Raw genomic sequence first — 18,212 nt, 5'->3', positions numbered from 1 at the left:
TTGTACCCCACCATAGTTTTGACAGTGGCTCTGATCCTTAGCTTCAGTGCTCCAAGTCCTCCTAAGCTCTGGTAATACCTCTCCTTCCTTCTTAGGCCTGTGTATATCTCCTCAGCCATCATGAGAACCTTTTTGGCTCCCTTATCTCTGCCCAAACACCTGCAAATAGTCTCTCAATTAAACTCGCTTCAGTCAAACCCTTCAAGTTTAAACACATCTGTTTCCTGCTGGGACCTTGACTAATACAACAAGGAACAGGAGAAATTTCTTTAAAAAACTGTAATTAACTAATATCCTCAGAAAGTAAACAAAAGGTTATTCTCATCATAAGACAACAGCAATATCAAGGGAAAAATTGGAGAGTTATGAATAATAAGAAACAGGTCTTGAAGTGATAAAATACAAAGTAAAGAAAATATCCAAAATATTAGGACAAAAAATAAAGATGTGGAAAATTGATGGAAGAATATAAGAGACTAAGAGACCATGCTGAAGAGTCCATGACACATCCAGCAGGGTGAATGATAAAAGAAAAACTCCATCTCTGTGACATTTCAGAAGGCTAATGGTAAAGAGAACATCATCATCACAGTTTACTTTCTCTCTTGCTTAATACAAGACTATCCTTGGCAAAAACATCAGGCATGTTTTGCATATGTCACACTGCTTTCTGATGTTTTATGTATGAGTCAGAGGCCAATTCTGAGAATAAAATATCTGTCCATAAGCATTAAAGGAAAATGCTTCATTTTACTGGGAGGAGTTCATATGTTCCGCTATTTGAAGCTGCAAAGTGTAGGATTTTTTTTGGCCTATTTCTAAAGTATGTTTATTCATTAATAAAAATCACTAGTGATTTTGCAGTTTTCTTAAAATCGTAAGACATAAGGCTAGATGTTATTAATTGTGCTTCAGTATCTCATAAGGAAATGCCCTCAGGTAAGCTTCTGGCAAATAGTAAGCTGTTGACACTTCCTTTGGAAAAACTTCATTTCATTATAGTAGGATTTTCTTTCTCCTAAATATTAAAGCACACTAAAGTTTCTAGGATTCATAGAAACTATCACAGATAATTTTTTCTTTATTTTTCAATATGTTAGTCAAAAATTGAGCTTAAAGCTTAAAAGGCTACTTTCAGCAAAGCTGCTCATATGCTAATCCAAAAGAAGTTGATCTCCCCTTGGAAAGGATCCTAGAAAACTGAATTAGAGGCAGATTTTTTGGCCACCTTCACACATGAGTTTCTTCAGAGTAGTGGCAGAAATCAATGGTTTCCTTAAATAAAACACTCCAGGGACAGAAGAAATCAGAGCTTGGCTCGGTTCCTAGAATTTGTGTTTTTACTTGTATGATCATTCCTTAGCAAGTACTTTCAAAGTGAAATCCCTTTTTCTACATTTATAATCAAAAGGATAAGAACCTAAACTTGGATATAAAATTCTGGTGCTTAAAGTAATGCTCATCTGGATGTTATCAGATCTTCATTCTCTGGACTCTCATCTATGACAACGAAACCAGTGTCAAATTAACAAGAGCAGTAATAAACCACTTAGCTTCTGAGCTCATTCAAATTATTTCATATCTTAGTGCATGTGGATGCATTTATGCATGAGTTCTTTATTAATTCATTTATTTACATATTTATTACTTCATTCATTCCTCCATTCAGCAAAGCTTCATATAGTATTTAATACTCATTAATTACCATAGCTAAGTGATAAGAAATGTGAGATCTATTTTAGTTTTTCCTATTTATGTTGAAGTTTTTAAAGACACTAATGGTATATTTTATTAATGTTTTTAAATCCTATCCAGGTGCATGAGTATATTTTCTAAATCTCATTCAGCCCCAAATAGCTGCTACTAAGTGAAAGACAACGGTAAATAAGAAAAAAAAAAAACAGTAGTGTTGATAATACTAGAAGAAGGAGAAGGAGAAGGAAGAGCAGGAGGAGAAGGAGGAGAAGGACATAAACATAAACCTAGACAAAAAGGAAAACCTTTTAAATGGACAAACAGTTTTATGAAAACCTAACACAGTAGCCTGGCTTTTCCACATTTCACCAAGGACAGCGGACTGGCCCTAGGCAGCAGCAGCAGCAGCAGCAGCAGAGCAGCAGCAGCCGCCGGCCGCCACTAACATTTAAGTAATTACTAACTGGTTTTACCTGTTTTAGCTTTTTTAATGCTCAATATATCTAGTAAAAGATTAGAAGTTGTGGAACTTGCTCCACACTGCACATAAAGTGATGATGATAGTAGATCTCTGGCTGCCCAACTCAAGAACTCATGCTTTTCAAGACTACATTGTATGTAAATTAATAATAATGACGTAGTGCTGACTGAACAGTCTTGCTACTTCATGTTCCTGGATACAATGGAATTACAATTTGAACTTGATCCATTACTTGTATATATACTTAATATTTTAAAGTGGTCAGTAATAAAAATAATTGCAAATATTTCTTGAGGACTTTCTACATGCAAGGTACATGCAATATGTTTTATGACATGCACATTGACCTTCTGCAGTGGGTACTAGAATTTCTTACATTTGACAAATGAGGGAGGTAAGGTTATGAATCGTATGGTAGCAAATACAGTGTCTTAAAGTCAGTGACAGTGTCAGGATTTGCTTGTAAGTTGTTTGCAGAGATATGCTTTAATTGGTATAGCATTATGCTTCTTCTCTAATGCCAAGAAAAGTGAAACTATCTATGCCTTATCAAACAGGCTATTAAGATAATTTTTATTGTTGAATTAAATTTCATTGACTAATGACATATTCACACAATAAGATGAATATAGTCGAGTTCATTAAAAATTGCTTTTTTAGGAATTTAATTATCTTAACTATAATTTGAGAAAAATAAAAACATAATTCTAGTTTTCAACTCTAGCAAAAAAGCATATATTCTTACTTGTAACTATTTTTCTGTTGATGCTATTCCGATTAAAGCATTTACATACAGAGTTTTTCAAAATATTTCCTAAGGTTATTTGGATTCCAGAGTTGTGACTTAGGAGCAGTTCTAGAAGAGACAGGGAAGCCACAGGACAGGCATAGTCGCCCCTAACCATCCCTTCCCATTGCTAACAATTGAGGTCTCAGTCGAGGAGCCCTACCTTAAATTATTTCACATTATAGTTACCCACAGAAGATCCTTGAGTGACTATTCTATAACTCAATATATACATATTGAGTTATAGAATAGTTATATACATATATATATATATTGAGTTATAGAATAGTCACTCAAGTTCTTCATAATTGAGTACACAGTATAGTTGAGTATATATTAAGGCATGTTCCTTAAGAAGCCTCATGGTGAAGTTGTGGAAATCATAATCTCTTTATTTTCTAATAACCATCCCATGCTGCCTTTTTTTATAGGGCAAAAAGCACTATAAAGTGAGTTTCTTCTTGTCTTTGAATCTAAAGAAGTCTTAGATTCCACCCTCTGTGTGATGTAATGAGCAAAACCAGATAAAACAGGACTATTTTACATGAGGTCTGTTGACCTAATGACATCAGTGTACATGATCACCTACACTACCTGTGCCTTGGCACTGTGATAAAATCACAGGGACAGACACAGAAACCTTCATTGACTAGAACTGGTTTCTTGCTGTTTCATCAGAATAGAGAATAAAAATAGAAATTAAGTTGTAGAAAATGAAATTATATGTCTTGCATATATGTTATTGGCTGAGATTTTATATGCTACTCTTGGAAAAGATGCCTGGTGGTGGTGGTGGTGGTGGGAGGGTGGTTCTTTATGACCAGAAAATGAAGGAAGTTTCACCATTACAGTCTCCCATCTCTGCTCCCAAGTCAGATTTATTTTGTGATTTGATTACTCCGTCCCTGAGAAAGAGGAGGAATGCAGTGGTGTTAATAATGATCCATGGAACGTGGTTCATTTCCATGACTACCAGCATTCCTGTTTCAGAGAGGACTGGAGAAATAGTGTGGGGATCCTAGAGTGTCACCTGAACTGCAAAAATGCAAGATCAATCAGAACAGCCCAATCTGTGACTATAATTTGAAACTTTTCCCATCCTAGTTCTTAAAAATCTTATTCTAATTAGTTCTTCACAAGTCCTTCTTTCTCTAGGCTATTATATCATAAAGGACTATGACTAAAGGGAAGAACAATTGGGAATGTTATTATTTATCATAAGTTTAATAATTTTAAAGACTCAAGCAGAAATCTGTAGGTGTTATTTTGACTTATCTATGGATTTTTTTTTTTAATTATGATCATTACTCTAGTTAGGTCATGCTGACAGTAAAACTTTATCTTTGATTCATGAGGCATTTAATGATAATCCACGTTCTAAGTACTAAACATAATCAATGTGCTATTTACTCTTTAAAATAATTCAAAATATATAGGTTAATAGTTTTCTCTCCTTCCTTCTGCAAAACTATAATAAAAAAATTAAAAATAAAAATTCTTTCTAATAATAATTTAGAAACTGCACAGTTTTGAAATAGTTCAGGGAAGAAGGGAGGAAGAGAGGAAGGAATGAGGGTGTGTGAGTGTGCGTAGATAAGTGGTTTTCAATGAAGGTGTGTGATTTTGCCCTCCCTGCTCCCCAGAAACAACTGACTACATCTGGAAACATTTTTGGTTCTCATAATGGAGGGGAGGGATTGAGGCCAGGGATGTTGTTATACATCTTGCAATGCACAGGACATCACCTCACAACAAAGAATTATAGAACTGAGATTGAAAAATTCAGGTATAGATTAGAGACAGATTTTTCCAATAAAATGATTAAATAGGGTACCCACTGAAGGAAATACTTAATGTTACCTGAAACCAACTTTCTTTTTTTGGGGGCAACAGGCACTCAAATAGCTTCATTCAATTAGACAAATATAGAGTGGGACATTGTGCAGTGCTGACAGTTTTGGACAAGCCAAGGGCTTCTCCTTCTCAGAGGGTAGATAAACATTTATTCTTTGTTTGGTAGCAAGAAACAGGGTGTGGTAAAGGTATCTATTGCTGTTCTCTATCTGCCTGGGAAGCTGATTACATTGTCTCTTATGACCTCAGGGTATTTAATCAATTGAAGCCCTTGGGAAGCCTAGAGAAGGAAATACTACACTTTCTGCTGTGTGAAGGCTCAATTGATTGAGTGCAAAATATTTTCTTAGTGGTGTCTTTGATTCCTGCTTTGCCTTTTATTTAAAAAAAAAAATTGTCTCAGAAGCTAATATCTGATGATCATCATCACATTAGTTCAATGAAACCTTATTAATAAATTTATGTTTAATTGTTATTACAATGAAGGAGTAAGAGGTAATTATTATGAACATGATATCTTCATATTATGAACATATTATGAACATATTATGAACATGTTCACCTTGTGTTACTACTTGGTTTAATATTCCTGTCACCTCACAAGCAGATCTGAGAGTACCCATTACTTTCATTTGTAGTGTAGCTTTTTCCTCCAGAATAGTAATGTGCCTAATAAACAGTTCATTTTACATTTGGGTAGACTAGATAACATTTTATAATTGTCCTCTAAAAAGTAATACTTTGCTCCTAGAACTATAGGCATATAAAGAACTTTCTTTTTTTTCATTCTTTTTTTTCTAAATAATTTCATTCTGACAATGTCAAATGCCTATTTTGAAAATATTTTATTTATTCATTCATTTAATGAATGAACAATTCAATAAGCATTTATTAATTATTTTGCAAAGCAGTCTGTTAGGTCCTGAGATATATAAAACTTAGTAAGGAAAGTTCCCATTCTCAATGCTGAGCTTTTAATTTTAGAAAATTTTCTCTGCATGCATAATTATTGATATGAAAGCTGATTGAAAAGGAAGCCGATCCAATTGTATAAGTACTTTCATTTCGAGTAGCCATCAAATCTAGAACATTAAATAATTTCATTCACTAGTTGTAAAATCAATGTCCATTCAAAATTCAGATAGCTAAACATTTTAACTGTAAGTTTAGGTTTATATCTATCTATCTAAATCTATCTATCACACACACACACACACACACACACACACACACACATATATATATATATCTCTCACTATTTTTTTTTTTATTTATTGACAGAAATAAATAAAATTTATTGGGTGGTATTTCTTTATGTAATAGAATCTGCATGCCTCTTGGGATGATATGATAATCCCAACATAGGAACAAGCCGTCTTTAATAGATATGTTAAGAAACCAAATTCTCTAGAGCCACCAGTGAGATCACTAATAATGAGCTTTGTATTGTTCTGAATAGGTTGTGTTACTTAATTTACTTTCAAATATATTTAACAAGAACATAATCACTTTTGATTATTTTAAGTGCTATATTATGTGAAAGAACACATATATTTTAGTACTTGGTTTTCCATTCTGCATTCCTTTAAAATTCTATCCCAAAATTTTTGAACCATTTGCATAAAATTAAGTTTCTATTTTAGTGAGAGTTCTTCAATAATTAACATACACTTCAATTGTAAATTACAAGATAAAGTTTGATTCAAGGTTAAGACAAGTTAATGACTTCATTTTTTTAAACTAACCACAGTAATGATAACTCAGCTAAGTTAGTTTCCGTTTCCACATTGTTGGTAGTTTCCAAGCTAAATCAAATATGCACACAGGTATAAGAACATCTAGTAAATTTCATAGGCATCTGTTACAAAGTTTAAAAATGGGATATATTTTTGGACATTTAGGGGAAAAAATAAGACTTATTTGATGATATAATTATTGATATTGTACTAAATGCCTAAAATATATCAGACTGTCATCTAGATTAGTGTAAATATTCAAACAATGTCATTCATGCAACTCTAGAGAAAAAAAATTTGAGACTGAGTCTAGGTGGTTGGAAGCCCTGATACCCTTCCCAACTATGACTTGTGATTTCTATGGCAGCTCAAACTACTTCTGTTTAATTTCATTGTAAACTCTGCTTCTTCCTAAGACACCAGACACGACTCACTCTATATAATTTTTTTCCTCCCCTTGGTAATTTTCTCTGCTCTTCAATACTTGGCAAACTTTGAGATATGAAATAAAGCTTAATTTTTGCCTTTCATTCATTATTTAATAGTTATTTATTTACTACTTATGTTCCAGTTACTGTGGTAGGTGCCACGAAGGAGAACAGTGGGAAGAACAGCATGGGGACTGGGGAAGGGGGAAAAGACTAAAGGAGAAGACACACTCTTCCAGTTAGAAGGATAAGTAACATTAAAGGCCACAGTTTAAGATATGGTTGAGGCTTTCAAGAGAAGATATTAGAATATATGAGATTGGAAAATATGAGTCTGGAATTCAGAATAAAGTTCTAAGGTGAAAAGAAAGAAAATTGGCCACTGAATAGGAGGAATACCAAAATTTACTATTTTCAAAACGGAAAGACAAAATGGTTTTAAGAAGACATAGTGCTTTCACTGAAATGCTTAATACAATGAAGACAGAAAAAAATGTCTAATGATTTTATCAACATATCATAAAGGGTGATCATTATCTTACTTTTCATGAGTAGTACTTGTTTATATAGGTTGTCCTGAAGTAATAAGTGCCAGTGCCCTTTTTCACTCTAAAAAGATTTTCAGTTTGCATCCTACAACTCCCTTGATACAGATGATATCAACAAAAGCTATGTTGGTTGTGGCACCATGGAAGCCAAATTGAATTGGATTGAAGAGTAAATAACAGGTAACAAAACTGAAATCTCCATATGCAGCAAACTTTAGGATCTGTAGAGCAGAATAAAAAACAACATAAGATCTGGAATGATGTTGTGTTTCAGCAGAGGCATTGTAGCTTGTTTTTATTTTGATGGAAATGATCCAGCAGAGAAATAAGGATGGATGACGGAAGAAAAAAGGCAAAGGAGAGAAGGGTACAAATAGAGGAATTAGTCTTGGACAGAAGTATGTCAAGTGCTCTAAGTAGTAAGAGGGATACCCTTTTTTTTCTTGAATCCTTCCTTCTAATTCTTTCATAAAATTTCCCTACTTCTCCAATAAGCAACTTATCATGCCATGGCTATTTATAATAAACAAATGGAAGTCTTTAGCTATACTTAACTCTTGGGGCTTTCTGGGATTTAATTATTTTGTTTTTGACAATTAGAGAACCACTATCCCTAATTTGTTCAATTATATAAATGAAACATTTTACACAATTTCATTGCACTATTTCACACATCATATACTAAAATCTTGTAAAAGTTTAACCTTTTTTAAAGAAAAATCTTTTTTTTTTTTTACCTTAAACTTGGGCCAATTTATTTGCATAGTGTTTCTTCACAGAAGCATGATAATTAGTCATTAATGATTTGTTCCCAAAGAAATAAACACCTCTTACAGGATTATCGAGGAATTAACATTTCAATGGTTTTTAGAATTTTTCTGTTGCTACTGAATCTATGGATGCGGCCTTAATGTATTCATTTTTAATGACATGTGGTAATCAATAAAGCTTTAACAATTAAAGCAACCTATAAGGTCATACAGTTTAAAAGCCAAAATAGCAGATAACTGGCAAATTTAGAGAATGTTGACTTAGGTAGAGATTCCAGGGTACAATCTAAATGACATACATACTACATCATGCCATGTGCACTCTAGTAAATGAACTGTGAAGGCCTTTTTAGAGGTGTGCCACACTTACCAGTTAGAATGCTTTGAAAGTTAACCTCACTATTGTTATATCAATTTAACTTGAAGCATTGTATCTTTAATATATTCTGGTTATAAAAAAAAGACCATACTAGAAAAAGATACCTGACTATCTTTTTTGAAAAAGTTTAATGTCAACAGAAAACTTACATATTTTAAAATTGATAATGAACAACAACAAAAAAAACAAATATAGATTTGGCTTTTGATTCTGAATTCATTCCAAAGAACATACAGCGAGAATCCACATTAAAGCAATGCATTAGTTATGCTTTGAAATTCCTTTCCACAAAATCACTTTTCATTAGTAGAAAAAAATTATACGAAATGAAGTAAGTCATTTTCAATTTATTTCAATTCACAAAAATATTGTGAGAGAATTGCGAAGTTGAATTGTGTTAATGTTCAGAAGTAATAATGATAATTATTTCAAAGGTTTCTCAAAAATGAGTTCACTTCCTACCACAGAATTGACTCCTGACATTTGACTTTCCTGACATTTAGTGATTTGGTAAGTTAATTACACTGTGGTAGTCTTCTTCAAAAAAATAAGAAATGTTATAAAGATTTAAATTTGGAGTATCACGTATCTAGTATTTCAAAATACACTCAATTGAATCTTAGTATTTCAAGTTCATGAGAATTAAAATTTATCATTCAACAATTGTCTTCAACATTGCAAGTTTCTTTTACTAAAATAACACAAACCTTTGATTACTTTTACATTTACATAACTAAAATATTTAACAGAATATTTTTATAAACTGTGACCGGTATAATCTTATTTTATCTATTTTAACATGACCTTTCTTTAATCTGTTTTCTTATATGTAATATTAAAATTATGAACTATCCACTTCCAGTTTGTTTTCAGTATGTTTTTATTAGCATAGGTGATACAGTTCACCTCTTGGCAAAGTTAAGAGGAAAATGAAGCAAATCAGAAAGACAGGCTGTATGTCAAGCTGCATATTAAGCAGTAGAAAGATTTAAATAATCAGAATTTTTAACTCTAAGTCATGTATGTCAGAATATTTCTCTTATCAGGGGAGAATCGGCATCTAAAACAAGGCAGAGTTCAGGTCGAATTAAAGAACACAGATAATCAGTAGTTACCTGTCGAAATCTATATTTATGCTGTGCTAGCCTTTATTTCCACAGGTAGTCCAGCCTCTAAAGGACACACATCTGGATGGCTCAGTAGTTGTTACTGAGTTGTTATGATGCATTTATTGCTGTTTACTAACAGCATGTATTTAGAAGAATAAAGCCAATTCTACTTTATGATCATGTCTACTTCTAGACTATATTATCTTATTTAAAAAAGTACTCAGAAAATGTATATATTGAAACGATTACTTTTTTTTTTTTTGAAAGAGAAAGACTCAGGCTTTGTCTTTTTTGCACTTTGTTTTTATAACCTGGGTGTGTAGTAAAATACGTGTTGTAACAGTTTCCCCATAAATTCATGTGCACGTAGTGCTGAATACTGTTGTGGTAAAGTCTGAACATTCTGCTGACGATCCCACGTAAAAATGTCCCAAAACTCTGAAAGTTCAGCTGGCCTCCAGGCTGAGCATCAGCTGCAGCATTTTAGTTTTACTTTCTATAAAGCAATGACTAATACCTTGTTTAAGGGAAAAACAAACACATTTCTGATGTTTAATGCACACATTAAGTACAAGTAAAACTAGCTCTTGCACATATTCAGTACAACTAAAACTGGCTCTGTGTTCCTCTGCTTTGACTAACAGTATGAATATTAGAAGTAAGTTTTTTCTGAGATAAATTTCAGTAGTTTTATAATAGGTAATATGTTTTTTTAGATGTCCAAGTACAATGATGGGAAATATCCTCTTAATTATATTTTAACTTGTTTTTTAAAAAAGTTTCTAAAAGATCATTGGTAATCAATTTATTGGAGTATTTGTATTAACTGAGTTTAAAATTATAACTTGAAAAATGCTTAATTCCTAATTTGATTAACTAGCCTATGTAGATTACACTTTAAAATTCTCTTTTCCAAAGTTAAATTACAAAATTTCACTCCTATTCACTGTTTTGTGTTGAATGAATATATACCATTGGGAAAGAAAAGAAAAGTAGGTTTATGTTTGAGGAACATTTTGCTGGACCTATAAATATCACTTTAGAATCAAAATCGATTGCTCATTTTTTATTTTGTTCAACTTGAAATAAAATCATTATTCCATTGGCATTTTTTTTTTGATACGACTGACAGTAGTTAATGAAAAGACTAATGAAATAATGTACACATTTCATTAGAGGAAACAATCTTTATTTTTTGAAAAGTGGTTAAACGGTTTATTTCTTTCCTTTTCCACTTCACTGAATTTCTAGCGCTTTGAGCCAAAGCACCACCGCTCTGGTTGACATATGTCAAGTCCTTGACTGGATCATTAGTGTCTTCAAAAGAAGTACAAAACTTTGTTATTTTGGTAACTATGTTCTAATAGTCTCTGTTCATGTACTTTTATATATATAATCAGAGACAATTAGAACAATTAAAACTGCATATATATAAAACAATGTCTTTGTATATATATGTGTGTATGTGTACATATATAATAAAATGTTATTTCTTTCAGACTGCTCTGTGTTGTAAATTTACAATCTGCTGTATTTTATTTAATGTTTTCTACCACTCAAAACGATAAGAAATTCAAGGTTTATGTTATGAAGATGAAATAATTTTTCATTCCTAAGCATTGTGCACCCATACCTTAGATAAGACATTTATCTATTGAAATAATCTGTCATAATAAGACAATGGACTGAAGCAATTATTTATAACACATTATTTTTGATATTGTATGCATTTTGAGCAAGTTATAAATACTTAATAAGTAAACAGTTTATATTGATATATTGATTTCTAGTTTATTCTTTGAAACGGTTCAGTAACTCGCTCAGAGCCAAGATTAAAATAAATATAAATACTGTGGTTCAAATTGAACTACTAAGTGTTATAAGCTTTGTTTATTGATTTTTTTTTTGTCTTTATCTTTAAAGGTAGACAGTTATCATATTTTCTCTTGAACTATTTCTCATCTTGTCTACTCCATATTGTTTTAGCTAATTCTTTTCTTTCTAGGTACAAAGTTAAAAAAAAAAAAACCCTTTCTCAGCTCCCTTTGCCATTAGGTGTGTCCACATGACTAAGTTCTAGCCAACAGAATGCCAACAGAAATGAGATGTGCCACTTCTGGGCCTGCCAGCATTAAACCATCCACCCATTCTCTGACATGCTGTGTGGAGGAGACTCATTTTTCAGCCGAAAACACATATTTAAACTAACATAACTTGAATAAGATTGAATAAATGAATTGTTTACAAAGATGTAGTCAGGGGGTAGAAAAGCCACGTGAGATAGTATAGTATTCCAGGACTATAATGTAGTTACTCTGATACCACTTCTATATCTAATGGCTACTAGGAAGAAAAGAGTTATCAGAACTTGGAGGAGAGGGCTGTGGGTCAGGAGCCGAGGCCTTCACTAGAGGGACTGAGCCAGCCCCTGAGATATTATACATGGCCAAGGGAATATTATCCTGACATCACTTTTGAATTTCCTGCTAGTGTTCCCTATTGACTGAATCCAACAGGAAGCCAGAGGACAGGGATCTTGTACAAGTTTGCTAGGGCTGACTCAACAAAGTCCCACAAATTGGGTGGCTTAAATAAATGAAACTAATTGCCTCAATTTTGCAGGCTAGAATTTCAAGAATTTGAAAAAAAAGTCATATAATACAAAGTGATACTTATTGTTGTTAAATATCCTTAAAAGTGATATGTGATAAGAATAGTGAAAAATAGGTATGCTTGGGATTTTAAAATGTTTTATATTTAATGTTTCTTTTAAGAATACTTTAAATAATATGTTGTTACTTTTAAAACACAGACTAGACATGTTATAGTAGAAAAAATTATTAAATCAGGAAGTAGGAGATCTAGGTTCTAATCTTGCCCTCCCACAGACAAACGATGTGATCTTGAGAAAGATGCCTACCTTCTCTGAATCTTGGCTTTCGAATGTGTAAAATGAGTGTTACAGACTGAATTATGTCCTCCCGAAATCATATATTAAAGTCCAAACCCTCAATACTTCATAATATGACTGTGTTTGAAGACAGGGTCATCAAAGAAATGTTAAAATGAGATCATTAGGTGGACTCCAATCCAACATGACTGAAGTCCTTATAAGAAGAGGAAATTAAGGACACAGATGCATATAGAGGGATAGTATGTAAAGACACAGAGAAAAGACAGCCATCTACAAGCCAAGTAGTGAGGCCTAGGAAGAAATCAATCCTGTGAATACTTTGATCTTAGAGTTACAGCCTCCAGAATTGTGAGAAAATAAATTTCTGTTGTTTAAGCCACCTACTTTGTGGTAGCTTATTACAGCCACCCAATCTAACCAATACAATGAGGAACAAGAGTTTTATGATGATTAGATACAGTTATGTGTCTGTAAACTACCTGGCACATGGTAGTTATATAATGTGTGCTAATTAATATTGTTCTTACTGTTGTCAGTTTTCTTTTTCACTAGGTAGGCAATTTTTAATTCTTCTGTTTATCTTGAATATACAGCAGTTCTTTTAAGGTAGGAGAAAATAAGAGATCAAATTATATTTTCTACAGCATGGGTCTTACGGCTCATCTGTAGCCTTGGAACTGTGCCATTTTCTAACTGTTGTTTTCTGTACTTATTCTCTTTATCTTTCAGTTATGCATTTAGGGAATGTGAATAATAATTAAAATTGTTCTTAAAAACAAAAAAATTCATATTTGCAATAGAATTACTACTTGACACATAATTGGTGTTTAATAAACTAGAACTATGATTGCTATGTTCTCTTTTTTTATAACCCTTTTTCAACATGTTTCGGGCAAGAATAGCTTCTTTCGGTGCACACCTTTAATGTCTCTCCCATTACCATTCATTCGTCTTTTTGTTTCCTGGGTGGTTCAAAATATGTCTTTCAGGATATAATTCTTGCCGCTGCCTCAGTGTTCACACACCTGCTTTCTCTCCAGATAGTGGCAGTTTCTGCCCAGGGAAATTATTACCTTGGCCCTAGAACGGCATTTCTCAAAGGTGATTGCCCCTGACATTGGTTATTTAAGAGATTAAAATGTTAAAGAAAAATATTAAAGGGTTCTGTACTTGTGTCTTGAGTTAAGCAAAGAAAGTAAGACATTATTAAACAAGATCTCAGCTGCCATAAAATGCTAATGTGCATTCTGAGTGGTCAGGAGATGTATACGTGATGTAGCTTTTCCTAATTTAGTTGCTATTAGATTATTTTTTGGTTGATTTTCTGTAAGAATCTGTATTCGAGACAAGAGAATTTAGCTACTTCTGGCCTAAGGAGTGTAAAACTTTTTTAAAACCTTTCCTTTAACTTCTTTCTCAGTTTCTGTTTTGGTCTCTTTGCTTTCTTCTCTATTGCCTTTAAGTAAGATAATTATTTCTACTAAATAATAATTTATTGCCATAAACAAATAATTTACTTTAGTCTACGTACTAGGTAAGGGTGGTGGCATGTGTTTTAGAGCATTATTTCATTTAAAGAAAAGGTAGAAGAGACAAAACGCATAAAGGTAATAAATCTATATTAAAATTTAAAGCTTACTAAAAATCAAAGTAGGCAAATTAGGGAAATGTCATTTTCACTTATCAGATAGGCAAAATTAAACCTGATGTTAGTGTGGGTTTGGGGATAGAGTCATCTTCAAACATAAATGTGAGGAATATAATAATATATGTTAACTATTCTACCTTGATTATGGTATAATGGATCATTCTCATCTTTATGATGAAGATAAATCTTCATCTCTGGATGTTCCAAATTTTCTGCAGTAAATATATTTTACTTTGTTTATTAAAAAATACCAATTTTTTTTAATGACTCCTCTAAGTGGAAAATAATACACTTTTTTTGTAAATCTACTTATGTAAGTTTGTTGATTATATAACCATTATAACATTTTTTCCTCCGTATTATTTTTAGGATATATAGAAAAGACAGAATGGTTTGATAAATATTAATTCACATACAATTCCTTGTGAATACTAATCAGGATAACTTCCACTTTTAAATAGCAAGAACAATATTCAGATGAATAGTCTTTGCTACTTATAAGATTAAGTGAAAAAGAAAAATCTTACTTGATAAGCAATGCATACTTCTGTCCATCATCCACTTTAAAAGTAGTGTTAATGCTTTTCAATTTTGCTTCACCAGCACAGGAAAAATGGTACTATGGGGGGAAAAAAACAGTTTTTCCTCAGTTTTTCAGTATGAAACTAACATCTGATATTTACATAAGACTTTTCAATTTACCAATACTTTTTTATTGTGTTGGAGAGATAAGAAGTCTGAAACTTAGAGAAGTGACAGCTCAAGTTATACAAGCGCTAGAGTTAAAACAAATACTTCTATAAACATCATATACATATATATACCTTACACTTGTACACACACACACACACACACACACACACACTTCTGGTTTCTTTTCCAGTATTCTGGGAAATCTAGTAGAGAAAGGCAATTTCTTTTGCTAGCAAGGAGCAAGTATTATTGGCAATTTTCCTAAGACCAGTGAATACAATATAGAGGGCAATGTTAATGTTACAGGAAACAAAGATTATGAAAGTTAACCATTCTTTCTAAGCTTTCTGAGGCTTAAAGGAGGGAAATGGCCATTGTAGGATTACTGCTAATCGGGCCAACTGAGTTATGGCTTAAAAGGGGCAAGTCACATCTATAGCAGGTATGCTTTACCACATGCCCTTGGAAATTACATGAGTGGGCTGTACTGGCTTATATATTTTCTTAACAGCAGGTGCCTGAATGTCTATTGGTTATATTACAATGTATATTGGTTATATTATAGAAAAAGTCCTTAAAGTCTTTATTATATCTATAAGACATCTGTAACCCACATATAAGTTAAAGAAAAACAGTTGCATAGTGTTTCATAATTCATATTTATCCAGCTATATTAAATTAATATATCTAAATCTTTCCACATATAGTTCAAAAGTAAATGAATGCTATCTATCTTAATTTTTTAATGATATTTGGCCATTGCAAAACATTCCTTTCTTTTCTAAAATTATCTGCTCATTTTCACTTTAAAATTATTTTAAACAGTACTGAGATTTTCAAAAACAAATATACCTACATGTACTTTGCTGGAAAATCAGTTTCATAACATTTGGCTATACATTCTTCTCAAGTCATGTGTAAGCAAGTAAAAGTCAGGGTTTGTTTACTGAATTTTTACACTATGTCAAGTATACAACCAAGGAGAGTAAAGACCGCATTTAATATTTTTTGACAGCATGGTTAATAATTTAGCTGTTTCTTATGTGTAACACTCAGAAGTCTATGTTGTTAGTTAAGTCAATTATTTAGCTTAAATGATAATGTCTGACCAACAATGCGGGGGAGTGGGGAAGAGTAGTCTTCTTATGTATTTTCACATAAGAAAATTATTTATCAGGTACTACTTAGTCTTATTAATTTCTATTATTCAAGGATGTCAAGTTAAATATATGTAAAATATTTAATGGACAATTCTATTAATTTTACTTAAATTTTTCTTTTATGATAAATAGCTCCTTTAAGATATATATAAAACAACATTTACTGCTGACAGAATACTCTGTATTATGGATTGTTGAAGCATTTTACAAGTCTCATTTGATTACTTCTTCACAAAATAAAACAAAAAGCAAACAAAAATCTATGAAGTAGGATCTATCCTTTTATTATCTCCACTATAGAGAGGTGGAAACTGTGGTGAAGTGATTGCCCCCAGCCAGAGAGGCACAATGATTTGTAACAAGGCTAAAAAAGTGTGTGTTTGCGGTGGACTGATATTTGGGTCTTGACTGTGAATGTATCTACTTACCTCCTTGGTATTAGAAAGAACCAATAAAATATTTTTAAAATTAAGTTTGATATATCAAACTTTAAAACTTAAATTTTGTAAAAAAATTCGACTAACAATTCTGCATTTTGAGAATTTCAATGGGTCTTAAAATATAATCACTGTAAAAGTATAACCACAAAATGATTTTTTTTGTTGTTAAAATTGTAGTTTAAAAACATTCCCCGTATGATTATACTTCTTTAAAAAAAAAAAATGGAACTCTTCACGAATTTACATGTCGTCCTTGCACAAGGGCCATGCTAATCTTCCCTGTATCGCTCCAATTTTAGTATATGTGCTGCTGAAGCGAGCACCATATGATTATACTTTTAAAATAGATTAGAAAATTGGAACATAGTCTCTCAAATCATAGGGGAACAAGGAAAAATCTTAAAATCATAAAAATAGAATAAATGATGAAATTTCTGCACACCATTAAAAGAAAACACTGATGAGAGCAGAAAGAACATGGATTTTGGATTGATACAACAGAATAAAAATTCTTGATCTACCACCCATAAAAGAGTTTGAAGAGCATGTGTAATGCCAAAATCTCTGAGGACCTCAGTCTGTCCACAGGATCTTTGTGAAATGAAAGGAAAAAATACCTAACTCTCACATTTAATTAATAAGTCTCAGGCATTCTTCTATGTGTTTAAGTGCCTCATGTCTTTATTCATTATATTGTATTTACTTCACAGTGTTTATTAATTTACTAATTTAAACCTCACAACTTTTATTTCCCTGATTTTACATGTGAGTAAATTTAAGCACAAAGTGCTTAAGTGAATTGAAAAGTTTCAAAGCTCCTAAATGGCAGAGCTGGGGTTCAAACTCTGATTGTCTAGCTCCAGAGTCCATGATCTTAATAATTTTCTTTAAGATGGAGACTGACACATTAATTGCAATTCATAAACAATAGTAATTGTTATTACAGACATGTCAATATATATCCTTTCTATGTCAGAAAATCTAAAGGAAAGAAATTCTGTACCTCTCTTTGCCCATTATAGTTTAATAATTTCTAAATGTTTTGGTTTAACCTATCATAAATTAATTTTTATCCATTTGAAAGTGAAAGGAGTCTCCTAATCCATTATTTCATAAAATTAAGTTTGCACTACCTTCACCCACAACATCTCTGGTTGGAGTTGTCCACAGGGGTGAGAGGAAGTAGCTGAGTTAGACAGTCAGAGCAGTTAGCAGCAGGAAAATGTACTGAGAGGAAACATTCTGAACATGACCAACGCTCAATATTATGTGTGCTTTATAATTTCTTACATTTATCTCTATATTTTCTTCTGCTTATTATAAGACTAATAGAAATGTCTGGTCTTAGTTGAGGAAAATGCTATAGAATAGGGATCAACAAACTTGATCTTAAAAGGTCAGACTGATGTTTGCTGATTTATTATAGTGTTCTATTCATTACATAATGCTATTTTCTTGCTCTGGTTTCATCTGTTATCATTATTACCTATAATCAATTGAAAGCAATATAAAGAGAACAAAGTGTTTTTTATTTACTATTGAATCCTCATAACCTGGCAAAGTGAATGAT

General features: G+C 32.2%; 1 non-coding gene across 1 annotated transcript; it reads right to left on the bottom strand.

The window, feature by feature from the left end:
* Positions 1-16,858: 16,858 nt before the first annotated feature.
* LOC112474646 lies at positions 16,859-16,965 on the bottom strand. Its single transcript, XR_003044506.1, has one exon. It is a non-coding gene; the product is annotated as a U6 spliceosomal RNA (small nuclear RNA).
* Positions 16,966-18,212: the final 1,247 nt, after the last annotated feature.

This window comes from Pteropus alecto, unplaced genomic scaffold, assembly GCF_000325575.1.
Source record: "Pteropus alecto unplaced genomic scaffold, ASM32557v1 scaffold7, whole genome shotgun sequence".
NCBI classification, from domain to species: domain Eukaryota; kingdom Metazoa; phylum Chordata; class Mammalia; order Chiroptera; family Pteropodidae; genus Pteropus; species Pteropus alecto.
This window is presented reverse-complemented; position numbering and strand designations above follow the sequence as displayed.